Source organism: Amblyomma maculatum, chromosome 7 (assembly GCF_055883805.1).
Source record: "Amblyomma maculatum isolate TAMU_Amacu chromosome 7, ASM5588380v1, whole genome shotgun sequence".
Lineage (NCBI taxonomy): Eukaryota > Metazoa > Arthropoda > Arachnida > Ixodida > Ixodidae > Amblyomma > Amblyomma maculatum.
Genome location: NC_139350.1, coordinates 109,368,716 through 109,392,703, shown reverse-complemented (window position 1 = coordinate 109,392,703; position 23,988 = coordinate 109,368,716). Strand labels below are relative to the sequence as shown.

Below are 23,988 nucleotides of genomic sequence, written 5' to 3'. Positions count from 1 at the left end.
TTTGTCTATTTATGATCTGAATTATTACGTAACTAAACTCTCCTTAAGCGAACGACCTCGCATTACCGAAGTGCCTGCAACGGAGCAGCACCAAAACAGCCGCCGATGAGTTATAAAATCTGACTTTTGATGGTATAGCGAGGGGGAAAGCGCGAACGCAGTCCCCCACTACCAAAAATTGCATGCCCCATCTGCCCCAGTTTGGGGTAGTGGCAGGGGTCAGCACGAGCGTAGTGCAATGCCCGCACCTCTCCCTGGAGGCACCGCCTTGCTGATCACGGTAGCCTCGGCACCAGGTAAGTATGCTTGGACGACGTCTCTGCCGCGGAGGCAACCTACAGAGACACCGCCTTCTGCTCAAGTTACGACCGTTGGGAAATAAAAGAACGTGCCTCTCCCTGCTCCGTGTTGCTTGTCCACCCGGAGAATAACAAATGTTTTCTTGCGAACTCTCAAGCTGTTAATTCAAAACTATTTTGTAGAAGCCTACTGACCATTATATGTGCACAAAATAGGCTACAAACTCGCACAACACGCTGGCGTATGTCTCAGTGTTGCTAATAGACATGTTTAACGGGTGGTGGCGCCACCTCACCAGCCTTCCAACTTCTCGCATTCCTCTACTGCGGCAATGCACTGCAGCGTATTGAGCGATTGAGCGTGCAGAGTTCGTGCCCCCAAGCAGTTCGTACCGGAGAAAGTCCCAGCGATTCGCGCGTTTCCGGCAATAAACCATTCCCGTGAGTCTCGCAAGTGGCGTCACGGACTCCGATCGCATTGTAGTAGTGTGCCACGGGACTATCACTTGACAAGGGTAACGTTGAACCTGCGTCACGGCTACAATCCTCGCCCTCTCAGCAGTTTTTTCTTTTTTTTACTCTTTTCCGGGCTTTTTCTTTCGAACTTTTTTCCTTGTCTTTTTTTTTGCGCACGTTCTTTGTAGAGGTCCCGTATTCCTTCCCGATATTCCGCTAACCACGCCCTACCTCCATTTCCCTCTTCGTGCTAACATACATTAAGTGTCCTAGGATTTAACGTGCTTTCTATACCTGCCGTGTTTTTTTTTTTCTTTTTTTTTTTTTCAATTCATTTCACCACCTTTCTACCTGTTTCTTTTCAACGCACTGACCTGTTTGCTCATCCACGACCCTCGCCTTGCTTTACATAGCGCAAATATGAAAAAGTTAACCCTCACGGTCTGCGTAGGGTTGTTCAATATGAAAAGCAGCAAAGTTATGCCATTCATTAAGTTACCCGTTCCTCTGTCGTTTATGTGTCAAGTATACTTTTTTGTGTGTTTTATTGATTATAAATGTAACGTCCAAAAGTAATTTTCGCCTTTACTTGAGAAAATAAAACGAACCGTCTTTTTGAGCAAACTGATAGTTCCCTTTCATACTCGGAGACAGTGTACAAAGACTACGTGGGGAAAGCAGCGTCAGAAATCGAGCAGGCAACGCAGCTTGTGGAGGTGGCACGCATACGTGCTTACTTGTTTTTTGTTTTTCCTTATAAACCACTTGGCTTAGACGACAATTACTATTTCGAATGAAATTAGAGCATTCTGCGTCTCTCGTACTATACTAAACAGTACCCTAATTTCGGCAATTTAACAAAAAGCACATGCAAATCTGCGTGTATTTCGCTTCGCTCCGAATATAATTCCTATCAGTTTAAACAAATCTAATAAACCACGTGGCGTAGACGGCCCCCGCCGTGAGTGAGTGATGCAGTGGTAAGACGCGCCCGACTACTGTGCCGGAGTTCCCGGGTCCGAACCCGACCACGGCGGCTGCGTTTTTCGATGGAGGCAAAACGAAGTGGCGTCCGTGTGCTGGTGCGATGTCAGCGCACGTTAAAGATCCTCAGGTGGTCGAAATTACTCCGTAGCCCTCCACAACGGCTCCCCTTTCTCTCATTCCACTTTCACTCCCACCTTCCTCCCTTCCCTTACGGCGCGGTTCAGAGTCAGAGTATTCGCGAGAGTTCAGAGAGTTCGCAGACTGGAGTGGCTTGCTACGGAAAGCGGGTGCTTGGCGCCTCAGCAGAGTGGTTTTCGCCCCTTACGAGCAACTGCTGACTGCATTGCGGATGTTGTCAGCACCCTTGAAAACGCCCGCAACACCAGCCAAGTGGGATACCTCATCCTGCTCGACATCAGAAGCGCCTTCGATTGTCTTCCTCACTGGGCAGTGATCGACGCGCTAAAAAACATTGGTGCCACCGGCCGCCTCCTGAACTTCGTCAGTGCGTTCCTCAGCGAGCGAACACTCTCCGTGAAGGTGGGCAACACCTGTAGTGCCCCCCGTCCAGTGCCATGCGGTGTCCCTCAGGGAAGTGTGCTGAGCCCTTTCCTATTCAACATCGTGCTGGCCCAACTACCCTTGTGTCTCCCCCGTGCTGAGCGCGAGTTTGCGCGTGTGTGTGTATATGCGGACGATGTTGCCCTGTTCGCCTCATCAACAACCCGCAGCAACGCCTCATCGCTTCGCGACCTTCAGCGTGCGCTCGATGCTGTCACCGCGTTTATTCGCAGTGTCGGCCTCGCAGTGTCGGCCGAAAAAACTGAAGCCCTGCTCTACCATCCCCGTGGTGCTGCAGCCCGCAACAAAACACGCCCTCTTCGCCTGGACGGAACCCCCCTGCCTTGGCGCACAACGGTTGTTTACCTCGGCCTCAAAATTGATGCCCGCATCACCTGGCGCCTTGCGGTGGATAAAGTGTGCGCAGACACCAAGCGCATAGGTAAACTAGCGCTTCGTCTCCTTGCCAAAGGTGAAGGAGCCTCTCCCCCGCTCTGTGCAAGAATCCATGAAGCGATCGCCTCAGCCAGAGCATTGTATGCCCTTCCCCTGCTCAGCCTCAGCCCACTCCAATGGAAAAGGCTGGACACATGCCATAGGAACGCCATACGACACATATATGGTCTCCCCAACGGATCTCAGGTGGCAGCGACCTATGCAGAAACCCGCAACATCCCCCTCTCACTAAGAGCACTCAAAACTGCCCTCAACCACATCGAGCGGCTTCACCGAGCACAAGATGGCTCTGAACTTCTTCGCAGAATTTCAGCCAAACCTAACACACGCATCGGTCGTGTCATGTGCCTCTTCCGTGAGATACTGGGCCCCTCTCCACCGCCCCTTGCTGCTCCACAACCCCCACATGAAATCTGCCCGCCCCGCATCTATCAGGGTCTCCCAGGGGTGAAGAGCAAACGAAACACGCCCGTATGCGCCCTTCAGCAAGAGGCCGCATCCAAAATTCACACGGATTTTCGTCACCGAACCCTCATCTTTACTGATGGGTCAGTCCGTCAGCAAGAAAAATCCGCAGCTGCCGCATGTGTGATTCCCGACTTGGACACCTCTAAATTATGCAGGCTACACTTCCCTTCCTCGTCACAAACAGCTGAGATAGCTGCACTCAATCTGGCAGCCACCCTGCTCCTGGAAAGCCCTGAAATTAAAAATGCTGCCATTCTCACCGATTCGAGGGCAGCGCTTCAGGCCCTTGCGCAGCCTAGCAAAGGACCTCGCCTACTGCAAGTATGCGCACGCAACTTCCAACGCCTCGCCGAATCCGGCTGCGATACAGTCCTACAATGGATCCCATCGCACTGTGGGATAGGGGGCAACGAACTTGCTGATGAGCTCGCTCGATCAGCCCACCACCCGTCCGTTCCCATGTGCGCGGACAACACTACATATGACTGTGCTCGTCTTGCAATCGCGCGACACACCATTTCCCACCACCCTGACCCTCGCATCGCCAGCGGCCACCCCTTCCGTGCAGTTAATACTCGCCTCTTCGCCCGGAGAGACTATGTTCTGCTGTTGCGCCTCCGCATCGGATGTGTTTGGACCGGTGTGCGCGCTAGCCGACTACGAGGAATGTCTCCCCTGTATGCGTCGTGCGGTGACGCAGAAACACTCGAACACGTTCTGTGTATGTGCCCTGTGTACTCGCAACCGCGACACCTCCTTCGGGAAGGTTACCGAAATCTTGGACTTCCCTGTGCTAACACATGTGAGATCCTTCACCCGTCTGGCCCTCCCCACAAAGTGCAAAGTGCCCTAAAAGTGCTCCTGTTATTCCTACGGGACAGTGGACTATAAGTGCAAAACTGTGAACACTTTCCATCTTCCCCTAGTGCGCAAATTATTGCCAGCAACTCTCACCAATTCAGTGTGCCACTCCCGCGCTATTCCCCGCATAGCACCAGTTCCATTTTTTTTTTTTTTATTATCATTATTCTGTTTGTGTTTTTTTTTTTTCTTTAAGTCCTATAAGGCCTTTTTGCACAAGGACCTTCTCTCACTCCTGCGCGCAACCAACTGCCCGCAAATCGTCTAACTTTTATCTCTACCAATTTATGTAATGCCCACAGAATCTTTTTTTTTTTTTTTCTGTGTGTGTGTGTTTATCATTATCAATTCCTCCGTTACATATTCCATAAGGTCCCATGCACCTTCTGCAAAGGCCCTATCTCCTCCATCTCAAATAATCCCCTCAGACTACTTTTTTTTTTTTTTCTCCCTCCACTTATTATTTTTTTTTTTTTGTGGTGTTTATTATCATCAATTCTTCCTTTATATATCCCATAAGGTCCCATCCACCCTCTGCAAAGGCCCTTCCTTCACAGCCTATCTGTTGCATTTCAACTAATGCCCTCAGACTACTTTTTTTTTCCCTCTCTTCTTTTTTTTTTTTTCTTTTGTCTGTTTAGTATCATCAATTGCTCCGTTACATATTCCATAAGGTCCCATCCACCTTCTGCAAAGGCCCTATCTCCTCCATCTCAAATAATCCCCTCAGACTACTTTTTTTTTTTTTTCTCCCTCCACTTATTATTTTTTTTTTTTTTGTGGTGTTTATTATCATCAATTCTTCCTTTATATATCCCATAAGGTCCCATCCACCCTCTGCAAAGGCCCTTCCTTCACAGCCTATCTGTTGCATTTCAACTAATGCCCTCAGACTACTTTTTTTTTCCCTCTCTTCTTTTTTTTTTTTTCTTTTGTCTGTTTAGTATCATCAATTGCTCCGTTACATATTCCATAAGGTCCCATCCACCTTCTGCAAAGGCCCTATCTCCTCCATCTCAAATAATCCCCTCAGACTACTTTTTTTTTTTTTTCTCCCTCCACTTATTATTATTTTTTTTTTTGTGGTGTTTATTATCATCAATTCTTCCTTTATATATCCCATAAGGTCCCATCCACCCTCTGCAAAGGCCCTTCCTTCACAGCCTATCTGTTGCATTTCAACTAATGCCCTCAGACTACTTTTTTTTTTCCCTCTCTTCTTTTTTTTTTTTTCTTTTGTCTGTTTAGTATCATCAATTGCTCCGTTACATATTCCATAAGGTCCCATCCACCTTCTGCAAAGGCCCTATCTCCTGCATTTCAAATAATCCCCTCAGACTTTTTTTTTTTCTCCCTCTTCTTTTTTTTTTTTTTTGTGGTGTTTATTATCATCAATTCTTCCTTTATATATCCCATAAGGTCCCATGCAACCTCTGCAAAGGCCCTTCCTTCCCAGCCTATCTGTCGCATTTCAAATATGCCCTCAGACTACTTTTTTATTATTATTATTATTATTTTTTATTATTATTATTATCTTATCTCCTCCTATATTATCCCACAAGGCTCTTTGCCCCTTCTGCAAGGCCCCACTCCTCCCACCGCGCGCATCCAACTGCTAGCATAAGCATCCATGACATTCCAAATCTCCCTATCAGATTTTCTTTTTTTTTTTTTTCCCTTTCTTTAAACCTCATAATTATCTCTACATATGTCATGAAGGCTTTCTCCTTTGCGCGGCACGTCCCCGCTTCAAAATCCACCAATCCTTGTTGTACGAGTGTTTGCCCTTCCATGTTTGGCATTTTTCTCCAGGGGTCCTCGACATTGACTACCAACGACAACGCTTTCGCTCCCCCTTCCTCTCCCCTCTTTCATTCCCCCTTACCCTCTACTCGGCCCCGTAGCGGTGTATCCCTGCAAGTACAGGAGACAGTTATAGGGCCGTGTAATCCCCCCCCTTCTCTTCCCCCCTCAACAAGAATCTCATTATTATTATCTGTCACACAGAGCAAGTGTGACAGATACTGCGCCTTTTTCTTCCAGCGACAGTAGCGATGGTGTACCTACAAACTTGCTCTAGGCGGATAAAGTGCGACTAATTAACGCCGATAAGAGGCAAATGATAGAGGAGAGGAGGGATTCCCCTGATACTTAATATCCGAAATAGACTGCTGAAGGTCATTTCTTACTAAGCAAACCTGTGCATTCCACGAGGTTTGTCTATTTATGATCTGAATTATTACGTAACTAAACTCTCCTTAAGCGAACGACCTCGCATTACCGAAGTGCCTGCAACGGAGCAGCACCAAAACAGCCGCCGATGAGTTATAAAATCTGACTTTTGATGGTATAGCGAGGGGGAAAGCGCGAACGCAGTCCCCCACTACCAAAAATTGCATGCCCCATCTGCCCCAGTTTGGGGTAGTGGCAGGGGTCAGCACGAGCGTAGTGCAATGCCCGCACCTCTCCCTGGAGGCACCGCCTTGCTGATCACGGTAGCCTCGGCACCAGGTAAGTATGCTTGGACGACGTCTCTGCCGCGGAGGCAACCTACAGAGACACCGCCTTCTGCTCAAGTTACGACCGTTGGGAAATAAAAGAACGTGCCTCTCCCTGCTCCGTGTTGCTTGTCCACCCGGAGAATAACAAATGTTTTCTTGCGAACTCTCAAGCTGTTAATTCAAAACTATTTTGTAGAAGCCTACTGACCATTATATGTGCACAAAATAGGCTACAAACTCGCACAACACGCTGGCGTATGTCTCAGTGTTGCTAATAGACATGTTTAACGGGTGGTGGCGCCACCTCACCAGCCTTCCAACTTCTCGCATTCCTCTACTGCGGCAATGCACTGCAGCGTATTGAGCGATTGAGCGTGCAGAGTTCGTGCCCCCAAGCAGTTCGTACCGGAGAAAGTCCCAGCGATTCGCGCGTTTCCGGCAAGAAACCATTCCCGTGAGTCTCGCAAGTGGCGTCACGGACTCCGATCGCATTGTAGTAGTGTGCCACGGGACTATCACTTGACAAGGGTAACGTTGAACCTGCGTCACGGCTACAATCCTCGCCCTCTCAGCAGTTTTTTCTTTTTTTTACTCTTTTCCGGGCTTTTTCTTTCGAACTTTTTTCCTTGTCTTTTTTTTTGCGCACGTTCTTTGTAGAGGTCCCGTATTCCTTCCCGATATTCCGCTAACCACGCCCTACCTCCATTTCCCTCTTCGTGCTAACATACATTAAGTGTCCTAGGATTTAACGTGCTTTCTATACCTGCCGTGTTTTTTTTTTTTCTTTTTTTTTTTTTCAATTCATTTCACCACCTTTCTACCTGTTTCTTTTCAACGCACTGACCTGTTTGCTCATCCACGACCCTCGCCTTGCTTTACATAGCGCAAATATGAAAAAGTTAACCCTCACGGTCTGCGTAGGGTTGTTCAATATGAAAAGCAGCAAAGTTATGCCATTCATTAAGTTACCCGTTCCTCTGTCGTTTATGTGTCAAGTATACTTTTTTGTGTGTTTTATTGATTATAAATGTAACGTCCAAAAGTAATTTTCGCCTTTACTTGAGAAAATAAAACGAACCGTCTTTTTGAGCAAACTGATAGTTCCCTTTCATACTCGGAGACAGTGTACAAAGACTACGTGGGGAAAGCAGCGTCAGAAATCGAGCAGGCAACGCAGCTTGTGGAGGTGGCACGCATACGTGCTTACTTGTTTTTTGTTTTTCCTTATAAACCACTTGGCTTAGACGACAATTACTATTTCGAATGAAATTAGAGCATTCTGCGTCTCTCGTACTATACTAAACAGTACCCTAATTTCGGCAATTTAACAAAAAGCACATGCAAATCTGCGTGTATTTCGCTTCGCTCCGAATATAATTCCTATCAGTTTAAACAAATCTAATAAACCACGTGGCGTAGACGGCCCCCGCCGTGAGTGAGTGATGCAGTGGTAAGACGCGCCCGACTACTGTGCCGGAGTTCCCGGGTCCGAACCCGACCACGGCGGCTGCGTTTTTCGATGGAGGCAAAACGAAGTGGCGTCCGTGTGCTGGTGCGATGTCAGCGCACGTTAAAGATCCTCAGGTGGTCGAAATTACTCCGTAGCCCTCCACAACGGCTCCCCTTTCTCTCATTCCACTTTCACTCCCACCTTCCTCCCTTCCCTTACGGCGCGGTTCAGAGTCAGAGTATTCGCGAGAGTTCAGAGAGTTCGCAGACTGGAGTGGCTTGCTACGGAAAGCGGGTGCTTGGCGCCTCAGCAGAGTGGTTTTCGCCCCTTACGAGCAACTGCTGACTGCATTGCGGATGTTGTCAGCACCCTTGAAAACGCCCGCAACACCAGCCAAGTGGGATACCTCATCCTGCTCGACATCAGAAGCGCCTTCGATTGTCTTCCTCACTGGGCAGTGATCGACGCGCTAAAAAACATTGGTGCCACCGGCCGCCTCCTGAACTTCGTCAGTGCGTTCCTCAGCGAGCGAACACTCTCCGTGAAGGTGGGCAACACCTGTAGTGCCCCCCGTCCAGTGCCATGCGGTGTCCCTCAGGGAAGTGTGCTGAGCCCTTTCCTATTCAACATCGTGCTGGCCCAACTACCCTTGTGTCTCCCCCGTGCTGAGCGCGAGTTTGCGCGTGTGTGTGTATATGCGGACGATGTTGCCCTGTTCGCCTCATCAACAACCCGCAGCAACGCCTCATCGCTTCGCGACCTTCAGCGTGCGCTCGATGCTGTCACCGCGTTTATTCGCAGTGTCGGCCTCGCAGTGTCGGCCGAAAAAACTGAAGCCCTGCTCTACCATCCCCGTGGTGCTGCAGCCCGCAACAAAACACGCCCTCTTCGCCTGGACGGAACCCCCCTGCCTTGGCGCACAACGGTTGTTTACCTCGGCCTCAAAATTGATGCCCGCATCACCTGGCGCCTTGCGGTGGATAAAGTGTGCGCAGACACCAAGCGCATAGGTAAACTAGCGCTTCGTCTCCTTGCCAAAGGTGAAGGAGCCTCTCCCCCGCTCTGTGCAAGAATCCATGAAGCGATCGCCTCAGCCAGAGCATTGTATGCCCTTCCCCTGCTCAGCCTCAGCCCACTCCAATGGAAAAGGCTGGACACATGCCATAGGAACGCCATACGACACATATATGGTCTCCCCAACGGATCTCAGGTGGCAGCGACCTATGCAGAAACCCGCAACATCCCCCTCTCACTAAGAGCACTCAAAACTGCCCTCAACCACATCGAGCGGCTTCACCGAGCACAAGATGGCTCTGAACTTCTTCGCAGAATTTCAGCCAAACCTAACACACGCATCGGTCGTGTCATGTGCCTCTTCCGTGAGATACTGGGCCCCTCTCCACCGCCCCTTGCTGCTCCACAACCCCCACATGAAATCTGCCCGCCCCGCATCTATCAGGGTCTCCCAGGGGTGAAGAGCAAACGAAACACGCCCGTATGCGCCCTTCAGCAAGAGGCCGCATCCAAAATTCACACGGATTTTCGTCACCGAACCCTCATCTTTACTGATGGGTCAGTCCGTCAGCAAGAAAAATCCGCAGCTGCCGCATGTGTGATTCCCGACTTGGACACCTCTAAATTATGCAGGCTACACTTCCCTTCCTCGTCACAAACAGCTGAGATAGCTGCACTCAATCTGGCAGCCACCCTGCTCCTGGAAAGCCCTGAAATTAAAAATGCTGCCATTCTCACCGATTCGAGGGCAGCGCTTCAGGCCCTTGCGCAGCCTAGCAAAGGACCTCGCCTACTGCAAGTATGCGCACGCAACTTCCAACGCCTCGCCGAATCCGGCTGCGATACAGTCCTACAATGGATCCCATCGCACTGTGGGATAGGGGGCAACGAACTTGCTGATGAGCTCGCTCGATCAGCCCACCACCCGTCCGTTCCCATGTGCGCGGACAACACTACATATGACTGTGCTCGTCTTGCAATCGCGCGACACACCATTTCCCACCACCCTGACCCTCGCATCGCCAGCGGCCACCCCTTCCGTGCAGTTAATACTCGCCTCTTCGCCCGGAGAGACTATGTTCTGCTGTTGCGCCTCCGCATCGGATGTGTTTGGACCGGTGTGCGCGCTAGCCGACTACGAGGAATGTCTCCCCTGTATGCGTCGTGCGGTGACGCAGAAACACTCGAACACGTTCTGTGTATGTGCCCTGTGTACTCGCAACCGCGACACCTCCTTCGGGAAGGTTACCGAAATCTTGGACTTCCCTGTGCTAACACATGTGAGATCCTTCACCCGTCTGGCCCTCCCCACAAAGTGCAAAGTGCCCTAAAAGTGCTCCTGTTATTCCTACGGGACAGTGGACTATAAGTGCAAAACTGTGAACACTTTCCATCTTCCCCTAGTGCGCAAATTATTGCCAGCAACTCTCACCAATTCAGTGTGCCACTCCCGCGCTATTCCCCGCATAGCACCAGTTCCATTTTTTTTTTTTTTATTATCATTATTCTGTTTGTGTTTTTTTTTTTTCTTTAAGTCCTATAAGGCCTTTTTGCACAAGGACCTTCTCTCACTCCTGCGCGCAACCAACTGCCCGCAAATCGTCTAACTTTTATCTCTACCAATTTATGTAATGCCCACAGAATCTTTTTTTTTTTTTTTCTGTGTGTGTGTGTTTATCATTATCAATTCCTCCGTTACATATTCCATAAGGTCCCATGCACCTTCTGCAAAGGCCCTATCTCCTCCATCTCAAATAATCCCCTCAGACTACTTTTTTTTTTTTTTCTCCCTCCACTTATTATTTTTTTTTTTTTTTGTGGTGTTTATTATCATCAATTCTTCCTTTATATATCCCATAAGGTCCCATCCACCCTCTGCAAAGGCCCTTCCTTCACAGCCTATCTGTTGCATTTCAACTAATGCCCTCAGACTACTTTTTTTTTCCCTCTCTTCTTTTTTTTTTTTTCTTTTGTCTGTTTAGTATCATCAATTGCTCCGTTACATATTCCATAAGGTCCCATCCACCTTCTGCAAAGGCCCTATCTCCTCCATCTCAAATAATCCCCTCAGACTACTTTTTTTTTTTTTTCTCCCTCCACTTATTATTTTTTTTTTTTTTGTGGTGTTTATTATCATCAATTCTTCCTTTATATATCCCATAAGGTCCCATCCACCCTCTGCAAAGGCCCTTCCTTCACAGCCTATCTGTTGCATTTCAACTAATGCCCTCAGACTACTTTTTTTTTCCCTCTCTTCTTTTTTTTTTTTTCTTTTGTCTGTTTAGTATCATCAATTGCTCCGTTACATATTCCATAAGGTCCCATCCACCTTCTGCAAAGGCCCTATCTCCTCCATCTCAAATAATCCCCTCAGACTACTTTTTTTTTTTTTTCTCCCTCCACTTATTATTATTTTTTTTTTTGTGGTGTTTATTATCATCAATTCTTCCTTTATATATCCCATAAGGTCCCATCCACCCTCTGCAAAGGCCCTTCCTTCACAGCCTATCTGTTGCATTTCAACTAATGCCCTCAGACTACTTTTTTTTTTCCCTCTCTTCTTTTTTTTTTTTCTTTTGTCTGTTTAGTATCATCAATTGCTCCGTTACATATTCCATAAGGTCCCATCCACCTTCTGCAAAGGCCCTATCTCCTGCATTTCAAATAATCCCCTCAGACTTTTTTTTTTTCTCCCTCTTCTTTTTTTTTTTTTTTGTGGTGTTTATTATCATCAATTCTTCCTTTATATATCCCATAAGGTCCCATGCAACCTCTGCAAAGGCCCTTCCTTCCCAGCCTATCTGTCGCATTTCAAATATGCCCTCAGACTACTTTTTTATTATTATTATTATTATTTTTTATTATTATTATTATCTTATCTCCTCCTATATTATCCCACAAGGCTCTTTGCCCCTTCTGCAAGGCCCCACTCCTCCCACCGCGCGCATCCAACTGCTAGCATAAGCATCCATGACATTCCAAATCTCCCTATCAGATTTTCTTTTTTTTTTTTTTCCCTTTCTTTAAACCTCATAATTATCTCTACATATGTCATGAAGGCTTTCTCCTTTGCGCGGCACGTCCCCGCTTCAAAATCCACCAATCCTTGTTGTACGAGTGTTTGCCCTTCCATGTTTGGCATTTTTCTCCAGGGGTCCTCGACATTGACTACCAACGACAACGCTTTCGCTCCCCCTTCCTCTCCCCTCTTTCATTCCCCCTTACCCTCTACTCGGCCCCGTAGCGGTGTATCCCTGCAAGTACAGGAGACAGTTATAGGGCCGTGTAATCCCCCCCCTTCTCTTCCCCCCTCAACAAGAATCTCATTATTATTATCTGTCACACAGAGCAAGTGTGACAGATACTGCGCCTTTTTCTTCCAGCGACAGTAGCGATGGTGTACCTACAAACTTGCTCTAGGCGGATAAAGTGCGACTAATTAACGCCGATAAGAGGCAAATGATAGAGGAGAGGAGGGATTCCCCTGATACTTAATATCCGAAATAGACTGCTGAAGGTCATTTCTTACTAAGCAAACCTGTGCATTCCACGAGGTTTGTCTATTTATGATCTGAATTATTACGTAACTAAACTCTCCTTAAGCGAACGACCTCGCATTACCGAAGTGCCTGCAACGGAGCAGCACCAAAACAGCCGCCGATGAGTTATAAAATCTGACTTTTGATGGTATAGCGAGGGGGAAAGCGCGAACGCAGTCCCCCACTACCAAAAATTGCATGCCCCATCTGCCCCAGTTTGGGGTAGTGGCAGGGGTCAGCACGAGCGTAGTGCAATGCCCGCACCTCTCCCTGGAGGCACCGCCTTGCTGATCACGGTAGCCTCGGCACCAGGTAAGTATGCTTGGACGACGTCTCTGCCGCGGAGGCAACCTACAGAGACACCGCCTTCTGCTCAAGTTACGACCGTTGGGAAATAAAAGAACGTGCCTCTCCCTGCTCCGTGTTGCTTGTCCACCCGGAGAATAACAAATGTTTTCTTGCGAACTCTCAAGCTGTTAATTCAAAACTATTTTGTAGAAGCCTACTGACCATTATATGTGCACAAAATAGGCTACAAACTCGCACAACACGCTGGCGTATGTCTCAGTGTTGCTAATAGACATGTTTAACGGGTGGTGGCGCCACCTCACCAGCCTTCCAACTTCTCGCATTCCTCTACTGCGGCAATGCACTGCAGCGTATTGAGCGATTGAGCGTGCAGAGTTCGTGCCCCCAAGCAGTTCGTACCGGAGAAAGTCCCAGCGATTCGCGCGTTTCCGGCAATAAACCATTCCCGTGAGTCTCGCAAGTGGCGTCACGGACTCCGATCGCATTGTAGTAGTGTGCCACGGGACTATCACTTGACAAGGGTAACGTTGAACCTGCGTCACGGCTACAATCCTCGCCCTCTCAGCAGTTTTTTCTTTTTTTTACTCTTTTCCGGGCTTTTTCTTTCGAACTTTTTTCCTTGTCTTTTTTTTTGCGCACGTTCTTTGTAGAGGTCCCGTATTCCTTCCCGATATTCCGCTAACCACGCCCTACCTCCATTTCCCTCTTCGTGCTAACATACATTAAGTGTCCTAGGATTTAACGTGCTTTCTATACCTGCCGTGTTTTTTTTTTTCTTTTTTTTTTTTTCAATTCATTTCACCACCTTTCTACCTGTTTCTTTTCAACGCACTGACCTGTTTGCTCATCCACGACCCTCGCCTTGCTTTACATAGCGCAAATATGAAAAAGTTAACCCTCACGGTCTGCGTAGGGTTGTTCAATATGAAAAGCAGCAAAGTTATGCCATTCATTAAGTTACCCGTTCCTCTGTCGTTTATGTGTCAAGTATACTTTTTTGTGTGTTTTATTGATTATAAATGTAACGTCCAAAAGTAATTTTCGCCTTTACTTGAGAAAATAAAACGAACCGTCTTTTTGAGCAAACTGATAGTTCCCTTTCATACTCGGAGACAGTGTACAAAGACTACGTGGGGAAAGCAGCGTCAGAAATCGAGCAGGCAACGCAGCTTGTGGAGGTGGCACGCATACGTGCTTACTTGTTTTTTGTTTTTCCTTATAAACCACTTGGCTTAGACGACAATTACTATTTCGAATGAAATTAGAGCATTCTGCGTCTCTCGTACTATACTAAACAGTACCCTAATTTCGGCAATTTAACAAAAAGCACATGCAAATCTGCGTGTATTTCGCTTCGCTCCGAATATAATTCCTATCAGTTTAAACAAATCTAATAAACCACGTGGCGTAGACGGCCCCCGCCGTGAGTGAGTGATGCAGTGGTAAGACGCGCCCGACTACTGTGCCGGAGTTCCCGGGTCCGAACCCGACCACGGCGGCTGCGTTTTTCGATGGAGGCAAAACGAAGTGGCGTCCGTGTGCTGGTGCGATGTCAGCGCACGTTAAAGATCCTCAGGTGGTCGAAATTACTCCGTAGCCCTCCACAACGGCTCCCCTTTCTCTCATTCCACTTTCACTCCCACCTTCCTCCCTTCCCTTACGGCGCGGTTCAGAGTCAGAGTATTCGCGAGAGTTCAGAGAGTTCGCAGACTGGAGTGGCTTGCTACGGAAAGCGGGTGCTTGGCGCCTCAGCAGAGTGGTTTTCGCCCCTTACGAGCAACTGCTGACTGCATTGCGGATGTTGTCAGCACCCTTGAAAACGCCCGCAACACCAGCCAAGTGGGATACCTCATCCTGCTCGACATCAGAAGCGCCTTCGATTGTCTTCCTCACTGGGCAGTGATCGACGCGCTAAAAAACATTGGTGCCACCGGCCGCCTCCTGAACTTCGTCAGTGCGTTCCTCAGCGAGCGAACACTCTCCGTGAAGGTGGGCAACACCTGTAGTGCCCCCCGTCCAGTGCCATGCGGTGTCCCTCAGGGAAGTGTGCTGAGCCCTTTCCTATTCAACATCGTGCTGGCCCAACTACCCTTGTGTCTCCCCCGTGCTGAGCGCGAGTTTGCGCGTGTGTGTGTATATGCGGACGATGTTGCCCTGTTCGCCTCATCAACAACCCGCAGCAACGCCTCATCGCTTCGCGACCTTCAGCGTGCGCTCGATGCTGTCACCGCGTTTATTCGCAGTGTCGGCCTCGCAGTGTCGGCCGAAAAAACTGAAGCCCTGCTCTACCATCCCCGTGGTGCTGCAGCCCGCAACAAAACACGCCCTCTTCGCCTGGACGGAACCCCCCTGCCTTGGCGCACAACGGTTGTTTACCTCGGCCTCAAAATTGATGCCCGCATCACCTGGCGCCTTGCGGTGGATAAAGTGTGCGCAGACACCAAGCGCATAGGTAAACTAGCGCTTCGTCTCCTTGCCAAAGGTGAAGGAGCCTCTCCCCCGCTCTGTGCAAGAATCCATGAAGCGATCGCCTCAGCCAGAGCATTGTATGCCCTTCCCCTGCTCAGCCTCAGCCCACTCCAATGGAAAAGGCTGGACACATGCCATAGGAACGCCATACGACACATATATGGTCTCCCCAACGGATCTCAGGTGGCAGCGACCTATGCAGAAACCCGCAACATCCCCCTCTCACTAAGAGCACTCAAAACTGCCCTCAACCACATCGAGCGGCTTCACCGAGCACAAGATGGCTCTGAACTTCTTCGCAGAATTTCAGCCAAACCTAACACACGCATCGGTCGTGTCATGTGCCTCTTCCGTGAGATACTGGGCCCCTCTCCACCGCCCCTTGCTGCTCCACAACCCCCACATGAAATCTGCCCGCCCCGCATCTATCAGGGTCTCCCAGGGGTGAAGAGCAAACGAAACACGCCCGTATGCGCCCTTCAGCAAGAGGCCGCATCCAAAATTCACACGGATTTTCGTCACCGAACCCTCATCTTTACTGATGGGTCAGTCCGTCAGCAAGAAAAATCCGCAGCTGCCGCATGTGTGATTCCCGACTTGGACACCTCTAAATTATGCAGGCTACACTTCCCTTCCTCGTCACAAACAGCTGAGATAGCTGCACTCAATCTGGCAGCCACCCTGCTCCTGGAAAGCCCTGAAATTAAAAATGCTGCCATTCTCACCGATTCGAGGGCAGCGCTTCAGGCCCTTGCGCAGCCTAGCAAAGGACCTCGCCTACTGCAAGTATGCGCACGCAACTTCCAACGCCTCGCCGAATCCGGCTGCGATACAGTCCTACAATGGATCCCATCGCACTGTGGGATAGGGGGCAACGAACTTGCTGATGAGCTCGCTCGATCAGCCCACCACCCGTCCGTTCCCATGTGCGCGGACAACACTACATATGACTGTGCTCGTCTTGCAATCGCGCGACACACCATTTCCCACCACCCTGACCCTCGCATCGCCAGCGGCCACCCCTTCCGTGCAGTTAATACTCGCCTCTTCGCCCGGAGAGACTATGTTCTGCTGTTGCGCCTCCGCATCGGATGTGTTTGGACCGGTGTGCGCGCTAGCCGACTACGAGGAATGTCTCCCCTGTATGCGTCGTGCGGTGACGCAGAAACACTCGAACACGTTCTGTGTATGTGCCCTGTGTACTCGCAACCGCGACACCTCCTTCGGGAAGGTTACCGAAATCTTGGACTTCCCTGTGCTAACACATGTGAGATCCTTCACCCGTCTGGCCCTCCCCACAAAGTGCAAAGTGCCCTAAAAGTGCTCCTGTTATTCCTACGGGACAGTGGACTATAAGTGCAAAACTGTGAACACTTTCCATCTTCCCCTAGTGCGCAAATTATTGCCAGCAACTCTCACCAATTCAGTGTGCCACTCCCGCGCTATTCCCCGCATAGCACCAGTTCCATTTTTTTTTTTTTTATTATCATTATTCTGTTTGTGTTTTTTTTTTTTCTTTAAGTCCTATAAGGCCTTTTTGCACAAGGACCTTCTCTCACTCCTGCGCGCAACCAACTGCCCGCAAATCGTCTAACTTTTATCTCTACCAATTTATGTAATGCCCACAGAATCTTTTTTTTTTTTTTTCTGTGTGTGTGTGTTTATCATTATCAATTCCTCCGTTACATATTCCATAAGGTCCCATGCACCTTCTGCAAAGGCCCTATCTCCTCCATCTCAAATAATCCCCTCAGACTACTTTTTTTTTTTTTTCTCCCTCCACTTATTATTTTTTTTTTTTTTTGTGGTGTTTATTATCATCAATTCTTCCTTTATATATCCCATAAGGTCCCATCCACCCTCTGCAAAGGCCCTTCCTTCACAGCCTATCTGTTGCATTTCAACTAATGCCCTCAGACTACTTTTTTTTTCCCTCTCTTCTTTTTTTTTTTTTCTTTTGTCTGTTTAGTATCATCAATTGCTCCGTTACATATTCCATAAGGTCCCATCCACCTTCTGCAAAGGCCCTATCTCCTCCATCTCAAATAATCCCCTCAGACTACTTTTTTTTTTTTTTCTCCCTCCACTTATTATTTTTTTTTTTTTTGTGGTGTTTATTATCATCAATTCTTCCTTTATATATCCCATAAGGTCCCATCCACCCTCTGCAAAGGCCCTTCCTTCACAGCCTATCTGTTGCATTTCAACTAATGCCCTCAGACTACTTTTTTTTTCCCTCTCTTCTTTTTTTTTTTTTCTTTTGTCTGTTTAGTATCATCAATTGCTCCGTTACATATTCCATAAGGTCCCATCCACCTTCTGCAAAGGCCCTATCTCCTCCATCTCAAATAATCCCCTCAGACTACTTTTTTTTTTTTTTCTCCCTCCACTTATTATTATTTTTTTTTTTGTGGTGTTTATTATCATCAATTCTTCCTTTATATATCCCATAAGGTCCCATCCACCCTCTGCAAAGGCCCTTCCTTCACAGCCTATCTGTTGCATTTCAACTAATGCCCTCAGACTACTTTTTTTTTTCCCTCTCTTCTTTTTTTTTTTTCTTTTGTCTGTTTAGTATCATCAATTGCTCCGTTACATATTCCATAAGGTCCCATCCACCTTCTGCAAAGGCCCTATCTCCTGCATTTCAAATAATCCCCTCAGACTTTTTTTTTTTCTCCCTCTTCTTTTTTTTTTTTTTTGTGGTGTTTATTATCATCAATTCTTCCTTTATATATCCCATAAGGTCCCATGCAACCTCTGCAAAGGCCCTTCCTTCCCAGCCTATCTGTCGCATTTCAAATATGCCCTCAGACTACTTTTTTATTATTATTATTATTATTTTTTATTATTATTATTATCTTATCTCCTCCTATATTATCCCACAAGGCTCTTTGCCCCTTCTGCAAGGCCCCACTCCTCCCACCGCGCGCATCCAACTGCTAGCATAAGCATCCATGACATTCCAAATCTCCCTATCAGATTTTCTTTTTTTTTTTTTTCCCTTTCTTTAAACCTCATAATTATCTCTACATATGTCATGAAGGCTTTCTCCTTTGCGCGGCACGTCCCCGCTTCAAAATCCACCAATCCTTGTTGTACGAGTGTTTGCCCTTCCATGTTTGGCATTTTTCTCCAGGGGTCCTCGACATTGACTACCAACGACAACGCTTTCGCTCCCCCTTCCTCTCCCCTCTTTCATTCCCCCTTACCCTCTACTCGGCCCCGTAGCGGTGTATCCCTGCAAGTACAGGAGACAGTTATAGGGCCGTGTAATCCCCCCCCTTCTCTTCCCCCCTCAACAAGAATCTCATTATTATTATCTGTCACACAGAGCAAGTGTGACAGATACTGCGCCTTTTTCTTCCAGCGACAGTAGCGATGGTGTACCTACAAACTTGCTCTAGGCGGATAAAGTGCGACTAATTAACGCCGATAAGAGGCAAATGATAGAGGAGAGGAGGGATTCCCCTGATACTTAATATCCGAAATAGACTGCTGAAGGTCATTTCTTACTAAGCAAACCTGTGCATTCCACGAGGTTTGTCTATTTATGATCTGAATTATTACGTAACTAAACTCTCCTTAAGCGAACGACCTCGCATTACCGAAGTGCCTGCAACGGAGCAGCACCAAAACAGCCGCCGATGAGTTATAAAATCTGACTTTTGATGGTATAGCGAGGGGGAAAGCGCGAACGCAGTCCCCCACTACCAAAAATTGCATGCCCCATCTGCCCCAGTTTGGGGTAGTGGCAGGGGTCAGCACGAGCGTAGTGCAATGCCCGCACCTCTCCCTGGAGGCACCGCCTTGCTGATCACGGTAGCCTCGGCACCAGGTAAGTATGCTTGGACGACGTCTCTGCCGCGGAGGCAACCTACAGAGACACCGCCTTCTGCTCAAGTTACGACCGTTGGGAAATAAAAGAACGTGCCTCTCCCTGCTCCGTGTTGCTTGTCCACCCGGAGAATAACAAATGTTTTCTTGCGAACTCTCAAGCTGTTAATTCAAAACTATTTTGTAGAAGCCTACTGACCATTATATGTGCACAAAATAGGCTACAAACTCGCACAACACGCTGGCGTATGTCTCAGTGTTGCTAATAGACATGTTTAACGGGTGGTGGCGCCACCTCACCAGCCTTCCAACTTCTCGCATTCCTCTACTGCGGCAATGCACTGCAGCGTATTGAGCGATTGAGCGTGCAGAGTTCGTGCCCCCAAGCAGTTCGTACCGGAGAAAGTCCCAGCGATTCGCGCGTTTCCGGCAATAAACCATTCCCGTGAGTCTCGCAAGTGGCGTCACGGACTCCGATCGCATTGTAGTAGTGTGCCACGGGACTATCACTTGACAAGGGTAACGTTGAACCTGCGTCACGGCTACAATCCTCGCCCTCTCAGCAGTTTTTTCTTTTTTTTACTCTTTTCCGGGCTTTTTCTTTCGAACTTTTTTCCTTGTCTTTTTTTTTGCGCACGTTCTTTGTAGAGGTCCCGTATTCCTTCCCGATATTCCGCTAACCACGCCCTACCTCCATTTCCCTCTTCGTGCTAACATACATTAAGTGTCCTAGGATTTAACGTGCTTTCTATACCTGCCGTGTTTTTTTTTTTCTTTTTTTTTTTTTCAATTCATTTCACCACCTTTCTACCTGTTTCTTTTCAACGCACTGACCTGTTTGCTCATCCACGACCCTCGCCTTGCTTTACATAGCGCAAATATGAAAAAGTTAACCCTCACGGTCTGCGTAGGGTTGTTCAATATGAAAAGCAGCAAAGTTATGCCATTCATTAAGTTACCCGTTCCTCTGTCGTTTATGTGTCAAGTATACTTTTTTGTGTGTTTTATTGATTATAAATGTAACGTCCAAAAGTAATTTTCGCCTTTACTTGAGAAAATAAAACGAACCGTCTTTTTGAGCAAACTGATAGTTCCCTTTCATACTCGGAGACAGTGTACAAAGACTACGTGGGGAAAGCAGCGTCAGAAATCGAGCAGGCAACGCAGCTTGTGGAGGTGGCACGCATACGTGCTTACTTGTTTTTTGTTTTTCCTTATAAACCACTTGGCTTAGACGACAATTACTATTTCGAATGAAATTAGAGCATTCTGCGTCTCTCGTACTATACTAAACAGTACCCTAATTTCGGCAATTTAACAAAAAGCACATGCAAATCTGCGTGTATTTCGCTTCGCTCCGAATATAATTCCTATCAGTTTAAACAAATCTAATAAACCACGTGGCGTAGACGGCCCCCGCCGTGAGTGAGTGATGCAGTGGTAAGACGCGCCCGACTACTGTGCCGGAGTTCCCGGGTCCGAACCCGACCACGGCGGCTGCGTTTTTCGATGGAGGCAAAACGAAGTGGCGTCCGTGTGCTGGTGCGATGTCAGCGCACGTTAAAGATCCTCAGGTGGTCGAAATTACTCCGTAGCCCTCCACAACGGCTCCCCTTTCTCTCATTCCACTTTCACTCCCACCTTCCTCCCTTCCCTTACGGCGCGGTTCAGAGTCAGAGTATTCGCGAGAGTTCAGAGAGTTCGCAGACTGGAGTGGCTTGCTACGGAAAGCGGGTGCTTGGCGCCTCAGCAGAGTGGTTTTCGCCCCTTACGAGCAACTGCTGACTGCATTGCGGATGTTGTCAGCACCCTTGAAAACGCCCGCAACACCAGCCAAGTGGGATACCTCATCCTGCTCGACATCAGAAGCGCCTTCGATTGTCTTCCTCACTGGGCAGTGATCGACGCGCTAAAAAACATTGGTGCCACCGGCCGCCTCCTGAACTTCGTCAGTGCGTTCCTCAGCGAGCGAACACTCTCCGTGAAGGTGGGCAACACCTGTAGTGCCCCCCGTCCAGTGCCATGCGGTGTCCCTCAGGGAAGTGTGCTGAGCCCTTTCCTATTCAACATCGTGCTGGCCCAACTACCCTTGTGTCTCCCCCGTGCTGAGCGCGAGTTTGCGCGTGTGTGTGTATATGCGGACGATGTTGCCCTGTTCGCCTCATCAACAACCCGCAGCAACGCCTCATCGCTTCGCGACCTTCAGCGTGCGCTCGATGCTGTCACCGCGTTTATTCGCAGTGTCGGCCTCGCAGTGTCGGCCGAAAAAACTGAAGCCCTGCTCTACCATCCCCGTGGTGCTGCAGCCCGCAACAAAACACGCCCTCTTCGCCTGGACGGAACCCCCCTGCCTTGGCGCACAACGGTTGTTTACCTCGGCCTCAAAATTGATGCCCGCATCACCTGGCGCCTTGCGGTGGATAAAGTGTGCGCAGACACCAAGCGCATAGGTAAACTAGCGCTTCGTCTCCTTGCCAAAGGTGAAGGAGCCTCTCCCCCGCTCTGTGCAAGAATCCATGAAGCGATCGCCTCAGCCAGAGCATTGTATGCCCTTCCCCTGCTCAGCCTCAGCCCACTCCAATGGAAAAGGCTGGACACATGCCATAGGAACGCCATACGACACATATATGGTCTCCCCAACGGATCTCAGGTGGCAGCGACCTATGCAGAAACCCGCAACATCCCCCTCTCACTAAGAGCACTCAAAACTGCCCTCAACCACATCGAGCGGCTTCACCGAGCACAAGATGGCTCTGAACTTCTTCGCAGAATTTCAGCCAAACCTAACACACGCATCGGTCGTGTCATGTGCCTCTTCCGTGAGATACTGGGCCCCTCTCCACCGCCCCTTGCTGCTCCACAACCCCCACATGAAATCTGCCCGCCCCGCATCTATCAGGGTCTCCCAGGGGTGAAGAGCAAACGAAACACGCCCGTATGCGCCCTTCAGCAAGAGGCCGCATCCAAAATTCACACGGATTTTCGTCACCGAACCCTCATCTTTACTGATGGGTCAGTCCGTCAGCAAGAAAAATCCGCAGCTGCCGCATGTGTGATTCCCGACTTGGACACCTCTAAATTATGCAGGCTACACTTCCCTTCCTCGTCACAAACAGCTGAGATAGCTGCACTCAATCTGGCAGCCACCCTGCTCCTGGAAAGCCCTGAAATTAAAAATGCTGCCATTCTCACCGATTCGAGGGCAGCGCTTCAGGCCCTTGCGCAGCCTAGCAAAGGACCTCGCCTACTGCAAGTATGCGCACGCAACTTCCAACGCCTCGCCGAATCCGGCTGCGATACAGTCCTACAATGGATCCCATCGCACTGTGGGATAGGGGGCAACGAACTTGCTGATGAGCTCGCTCGATCAGCCCACCACCCGTCCGTTCCCATGTGCGCGGACAACACTACATATGACTGTGCTCGTCTTGCAATCGCGCGACACACCATTTCCCACCACCCTGACCCTCGCATCGCCAGCGGCCACCCCTTCCGTGCAGTTAATACTCGCCTCTTCGCCCGGAGAGACTATGTTCTGCTGTTGCGCCTCCGCATCGGATGTGTTTGGACCGGTGTGCGCGCTAGCCGACTACGAGGAATGTCTCCCCTGTATGCGTCGTGCGGTGACGCAGAAACACTCGAACACGTTCTGTGTATGTGCCCTGTGTACTCGCAACCGCGACACCTCCTTCGGGAAGGTTACCGAAATCTTGGACTTCCCTGTGCTAACACATGTGAGATCCTTCACCCGTCTGGCCCTCCCCACAAAGTGCAAAGTGCCCTAAAAGTGCTCCTGTTATTCCTACGGGACAGTGGACTATAAGTGCAAAACTGTGAACACTTTCCATCTTCCCCTAGTGCGCAAATTATTGCCAGCAACTCTCACCAATTCAGTGTGCCACTCCCGCGCTATTCCCCGCATAGCACCAGTTCCATTTTTTTTTTTTTTATTATCATTATTCTGTTTGTGTTTTTTTTTTTTCTTTAAGTCCTATAAGGCCTTTTTGCACAAGGACCTTCTCTCACTCCTGCGCGCAACCAACTGCCCGCAAATCGTCTAACTTTTATCTCTACCAATTTATGTAATGCCCACAGAATCTTTTTTTTTTTTTTCTGTGTGTGTGTGTTTATCATTATCAATTCCTCCGTTACATATTCCATAAGGTCCCATGCACCTTCTGCAAAGGCCCTATCTCCTCCATCTCAAATAATCCCCTCAGACTACTTTTTTTTTTTTTTCTCCCTCCACTTATTATTTTTTTTTTTTTTTGTGGTGTTTATTATCATCAATTCTTCCTTTATATATCCCATAAGGTCCCATCCACCCTCTGCAAAGGCCCTTCCTTCACAGCCTATCTGTTGCATTTCAACTAATGCCCTCAGACTACTTTTTTTTTCCCTCTCTTCTTTTTTTTTTTTTCTTTTGTCTGTTTAGTATCATCAATTGCTCCGTTACATATTCCATAAGGTCCCATCCACCTTCTGCAAAGGCCCTATCTCCTCCATCTCAAATAATCCCCTCAGACTACTTTTTTTTTTTTTTTCTCCCTCCACTTATTATTATTTTTTTTTTTGTGGTGTTTATTATCATCAATTCTTCCTTTATATATCCCATAAGGTCCCATCCACCCTCTGCAAAGGCCCTTCCTTCACAGCCTATCTGTTGCATTTCAACTAATGCCCTCAGACTACTTTTTTTTTCCCTCTCTTCTTTTTTTTTTTTTCTTTTGTCTGTTTAGTATCATCAATTGCTCCGTTACATATTCCATAAGGTCCCATCC

General features: G+C 48.4%; 4 non-coding genes across 4 annotated transcripts; all 4 read right to left on the bottom strand.

The window, feature by feature from the left end:
* Nucleotides 1–140: 140 nt before the first annotated feature.
* On the bottom strand, nucleotides 141–304 carry LOC146184403 (U1 spliceosomal RNA). The gene has a single exon (XR_014708959.1). It is a non-coding gene; the product is annotated as a U1 spliceosomal RNA (small nuclear RNA).
* Nucleotides 305–6,443: 6,139 nt separating this feature from the next.
* LOC146184402 (U1 spliceosomal RNA) lies at nucleotides 6,444–6,607 on the bottom strand. Its single transcript, XR_014708958.1, has one exon. It is a non-coding gene; the product is annotated as a U1 spliceosomal RNA (small nuclear RNA).
* Nucleotides 6,608–12,748: 6,141 nt separating this feature from the next.
* Nucleotides 12,749–12,912, bottom strand: LOC146184401 (U1 spliceosomal RNA). Its single transcript, XR_014709034.1, has one exon. It is a non-coding gene; the product is annotated as a U1 spliceosomal RNA (small nuclear RNA).
* Nucleotides 12,913–19,052: 6,140 nt separating this feature from the next.
* LOC146184400 (U1 spliceosomal RNA) lies at nucleotides 19,053–19,216 on the bottom strand. Its single transcript, XR_014709033.1, has one exon. It is a non-coding gene; the product is annotated as a U1 spliceosomal RNA (small nuclear RNA).
* Between the last annotated feature and the right edge of the window lie 4,772 nt (nucleotides 19,217–23,988).